Genomic DNA, 6,000 nt, shown 5'->3' on the forward strand with positions numbered 1-6,000 from the left:
GGTCATGCTGGAGGATGTTGCAGGCAGCAGAACGTTCTCCAGACTCTGTCACGTCTGTCACATGCTCAGTGTGAACCTGCTTTCATCTGTGAAGAGCACAGGGCGCCAGTGGCAAATTTGCCAATATTGGTGTTCTCTGGCAAATGCCAAACGTCCTGCACGGTGTTGGGATGTAAGCACAACCCCCACCTGTGGACGTCGGGCCCTCATACCACCCTCATGGAGTCTGTTTCTGACCGTTTGAGCAGACACATGCACATTTGTGGCCTGCTGGAGGTCATTTTGCAGGGCTCTGGCAGTGCTTCTCTTGCTCCTCCTTGCACAAAGGCGGAGGTAGCGGTCCTGCTGCTGGGTTGTTGCCCTCCTACGGCCTCCTCCACGTCTCCTGATGTACTGGCCTGTCTCCTGGTAGCGCCTCCATGCTCTGGACACTACGCTGACAGACACAGCAAACCTTCTTGCCACAGCTCGCATTGATGTGCCATCCTGGATGAGCTGCACTACCTGAGCCACTTGTGTGGGTTGTAGACTCCGTCTCATGCTACCACTAGCGTGAAAGCACCGCCAGCATTCAAAAGTGACCAAAACATCAGCCAGGAAGCATAGGAACTGAGAAGTAGTCTGTGGTCCCCACCTGCAGAACCACTCCTTTATTGGGGGTGTCTTGCTAACTGCCTATAATTTTCACCTGTTGTCTATTCCATTTGCACAACAGCATGTGAAATGTATTGTCAATCAGTGTTGCTTCCTAAGTGGACAGTTTGATTTCACAGAAGTGTGATTGACTTGGAGTTACATTGTGTTGTTTAAGTGTTCCCTTTATTTTTTTGAGCAGTGTATAATCCTATAGACGGATTGGTTGCTTAGCAAAAAAAACAAATATGGGGCAAAACAGACAGGGTGAACAACAAATAAACTATATTTAGTGTTAATGTTTATTGAAAACATAAATATGTTCAAACAATGAGCACTTGTCTCTCAAATACATCAACAACAGTTGTTGGTTAGCTAGCTATCACATTTGAGCCATATTAGCATAGATGTGACATGTGTCAAAACACTTCAAAACAAGACATGGTATCAATAACAAGATACAACGAGCTGAAACAAGCAACGTGCGATTCCCAACATGGCAGTTTGTCATTGTTGCTCGCTAACTGACCGTTTAGAATCAAAACACCACATGACCTTCTGCCCCATTTAAAGCGCACGCATCATTTTTGTGATGTCACCTAACCTGTCTATATTCTTACAATTCATTTTTTGTATGAATTACCAGCGTTCCGATTTTCAATGTTCCTCTAGGTCAATATTTGGGGGCGGGAGTTGAGAACCTGGAGACATATGTCTTATATGCGACATGACTAGAAGTATGTTGACACATGCTCATTGAACATCTCATTCCAAAATCATGGGTATTTATATGGAGTTGTTCCCCCTTTTGCTGCTATAACAGCCTCCACTCTTCTGGGAAGGCTTTCCACTAGATGTTGGAGCATTGCTGCAGGGACTTGCTTCCATTCAGCCACAAGAGCATTAGTGAGGTCAGGCAATGATGTTTGGCGATTAGGCCTGGCTTACAGTCGGCATTCCAATTCATCCCAAAGGTGTTCGATGGGGTTGAGGACATTGCTTTGCAGGCCAGTCAAGTTTTTCCCACACCGATCTCGACAAACCGTTTCTGTTTAGACCTTGCTTTGTGCATGGGGGGATTGTCATAATGAAACAGGAAAGGGTCTTCCCCAAACTGTTGCTACAAAGTTGTTATCACAGAATCGTCTACAATGTCATTGCATGCTATAGCGTTAAGATTTCCTTTCACTGGAATTAAAGGGCCTAGCCTGAACCATGAAAAACAGCCCCAGACCATTATTCCTCCTACACCAAACTTTACAGTTGGTACTATGCATTCGGGAGGTAGTGTTCTCCTGGCATCTGTCAAACCCAGATTCGTACGTTGGACTGCCAGATGAGGAAGCATGTTTCATCACTCCAGAGAACGCGTTTCCACTGCTCCAGAGTCCATTGGAGGTCAGCTTTACACCACTCTAGCTGATGCTTGGCATTGCACATGGTGAGCTTAGGCTTGTGTGTGGCTGCTCAGCCATGGAAATCCATTTCATAAAGCTCCCGACAAACAGTTGTGCTGACGTTGCTTCCAGAGGCAGATTGGAGCTCGGTAGTGAGTTTTGCAACCGAGGGCATATGAGTTGTATCTGCTTCAGCACTCGGCGGTCCCGTTCTGTGAGCTTGTTTGGCCTAGTGCTACACTGCTGAGCCGTTGTTGCTCCTAGATGTTTCCACTTCACAATAACAGCACTTACAGTTGACTGGGGCAGCTCTAGCAGGGCAGAAATTTCACGAACTGACTTGTTGGAAAGGTGGCATACTGTAACAGTGCCACGTCCCAGAGCATTTCAGTAAGGCCTTTCTACTGCCGATGTTTGTCTATGGAGATTGCATGGCGGTGTGCTTGATTTTATACATCTGTCAGCAAAGGGTTGAAATAGCCAAATCCACTAATTTGAAAGGATGTCCACATACTTTTGTGGTATCAAACTCTTGGCATGGTAACAACATGAGATCAACTGATCTGCTGGTTTATTCTTGTGACAATTAATCTGGATGGTTGTACAGTCGTCTCAAATAAAACTGTGAAGGACCTCGGCGTTACTCTGGACCCTGATCTCTCTTTTGAAGAACATATCAAGACTGTTTCAAGGACAGCTTTTTTCCATCTACGTAACATTGCAAAAATCAGAAATTTTCTGTCCAAAAATGACGCAGAAAAATTAATCCATGCTTTTGTTACTTCTAGGCTGGACTACTGCTATGCTCTACTTTCCGGCTACCCGGATAAAGCACTAAACAAACTTCAGTTAGTGCTAAATACGGCTGCTAGAATCCTGACTAGAACCAAAAAATTTGATCATATTACTCCAGTGCTAGCCTCCCTACACTGGCTTCCTGTTAAGGCAAGGGCTGATTTCAAGGTTTTACTGCTAACCTACAAAGCATTACATGGGCTTGCTCCTACCTATCTTTCCGATTTGGTCCTGCCGTACATACCTACACGTACGCTACGGTCACAAGACGCAGGCCTCCTAATTGTCCCTAGAATTTCTAAGCAAACGGCTGGAGGTAGGGCTTTCTCCTATAGAGCTCCATTTTTATGGAATGGTCTGCCTACCAATGTGAGAGACGCAGACTCAGTCTCAACCTTTAAGTCTTTACTGAAGACTTATCTCTTCAGTAGGTCCTATGATTAAGTATAGTCTGGCCCAGGAGTGTGAAGGTGAACGGAAAGGCTGGAGCAACGAACCGCCCTTGCTGTCTCTGCCTTGCCGGTTCCCCTCTTTCCACTGGGATTCTCTGCCTCTAACCCTTTTACAGGGGCTGAGTCACTGGCCTACTGGTGTTCTTCCATGCCGTCCATGGGAGGGGTGCGTCACTTGAGTGGGTTGAGTCACTGACGTGGTCTTCCTGTGTGGGTTGGCGCCCCCCCCCTTGGGTTGTGCCATGGCGGAGATCGTTGTGGGCTATACTCGGCCTTGTCTTAGGACGGTAAGTTGGTGGTTGGAGACATCCCTCTAGTGGTGTGGGGGCTGTGCTTTGGCAAAGTGGGTGGGGTTATATCCTGCCTGTTTGGCCCTGTCCGGGGGTATCATCGGATGGGGCCACAGTGTCTTCTGATCCCTCCTGTCTCAGCCTCCAGTATTTATGCTGCAGTAGTTTATGTGTCGGGGGGCTAGGGTCAGTCTGTTACATCTGGAGTATTTCTCTTGTCTTATCCGGTGTCCTGTGTGAATTTAAATATGCTCTCTCTAATTCTCTCTTTCTCTCTTTCTGTCTTTCTCTCGGAGGACCTGAGCCCTAGGACCATGCCTCAGGACTACCTGGTATGATGACTCCTTGCTGTCCCCAGTCCACCTGGCCGTGCTGCTGCTCCAGTTTCAACTGTTCTGCCTGCGGCTATGGAACCCTGACCTGTTCACCGGACGTGCTTGTTGCACCCTCGACAACTACTATGATTATTATTATTTGACCATGCTGGTCATTTATGAACATTTTAACATTTTAACATTTTGACCATGTTCTGTTATAATATCCACCCTGCACAGCCAGAAGAGGACTGGCCACCCCTCATAGCCTGGTTCCTCTCTAGGTTTCTTCCTAGGTTTTTGGCCTTTCTAGGGAGTTTTTCCTAGGGAGTTTTTCCTAGCCACCGTGCTTCTTTCACATGCTTTGCTTGCTGTTTGGGGTTTTAGGCTGGGTTTCTGTACAGCACTTTGAGAATATCAGCTGATGTACGAAGGGCTATATAAAAATACATTTGATTTGATTTTGATTTGAGTTTTTGTTTCAAAGCAAGTTTGTTTTAACCCGCAGGTGCATGTAATCTAATGTTAGTAGCGTTTTAAGAAATCCAATACTATCATTCAGATGCACGTTAAGTTCTGCACGTTTGTGGCAATTGGCCAATAGCGTTTCCAGAATGGTGAGTGGTTGTAACTAATTCTTTTATAGATTTGTTGCTGCACAAAAAAAACATTTTTGAACCATTAAGTTAGTGAGGCTGCCTACATACATAAACATTTGGACAACATGTATATTTGATGGATAGACATGCATCATGTCCGTTGTCCATCAACATATGACCCATAGAAAAACAACAAGGTTGTTGTTGTGTGAACCAAACCCAGAGGAGTGCCTGATTTAAACTGTTTTAATTGCGCTGGAAAAGTGGCAGCCGAGTGAATGTGAAGAGTGACAGTGAATGAGATGGTACTGGGCTGTCAAAGAAGTGCTTACCAACCAGGGGAAACATTTCAGTATGTGGAGGGATAAGGGAAAGCTACTTGTGTTGAAAGCTATCATGAAAACCACCTCATAACATAATAAGCCTACAGGATCCGTACATTGATAAGTATAGAGGAATGTTTCATTGAGCTTGATTTTGCTGTCCAAAAACAGACGTTTTCCTATAGGTCATTGTTTTGTGTCATAACAAAGCCTAGCAAATGCTGTTACAGCAGCGGTATTCAAACTTTTTCAGCGGGGACCCATTTTTTTGGCAGAATTTCTGGGGACCACAACCACACAACAAGTGACCAGAACTAAACTACTGACCACAAAACTACTGACCACTAACCACACAACTACTGCACAACACAATAAATGACCACAACCACACAACTGCTGACCACAATGACTGACCATGACCACAAAACTACTGACCAAACCAACCAACCAACCACTGACCACAACAACACAACCACAGACATAACAGCTGACCACAACTACTGACCGCAGCTACTGACCACAACTACACAACTACTGACCTAATCCACACAACTACTGACCACAACCACAAACTTACTAACCACAACTACTGACCACCATAGACCTAAACTGCTAATCAAAACCATGATACCACTGACCACAACTACACAACTACTGACCACAGCTACTGAACCACACAATGAATGACCACAACCACACAACTTCTGATTTACAGCCCACAATACTGAATACTGATAATGACCACAACCACACAACTACTGACCACAAAACTACTGAACCACACAACTACAGACCACAACATTACTGACCTCAACTACTGACCACAACTACTGAGCCTCAAACCTATTTACCAAACCTACTGACCACTACTGACCACAACTACTGAACCACACAACTACAGACCACAACATTACTGACCTCAACTACTGACCACAACTACTGAGCCTCAAACCTACTTACCAAAACTACTGACCACTACTGACCACTACTGACCACAACTACTGAGCACAACTACTGATCACACAACTACTGAACCACACTACTAAGGACCACAACCACACAACTAAGGACCACAACTTCTGGCCACTATAGACCTGAACTACAGATCACAACCACGATACTACTGACCACTGCTGAATAAAACTACTGACCACAACTAGTGAAACACATGCCTACTTACCAAACCTACTGACCATT

Source organism: Salmo salar, chromosome 25 (genome assembly GCF_965601325.2).
Source record: "Salmo salar chromosome 25, fSalSal1, whole genome shotgun sequence".
Taxonomy (NCBI): domain Eukaryota; kingdom Metazoa; phylum Chordata; class Actinopteri; order Salmoniformes; family Salmonidae; genus Salmo; species Salmo salar.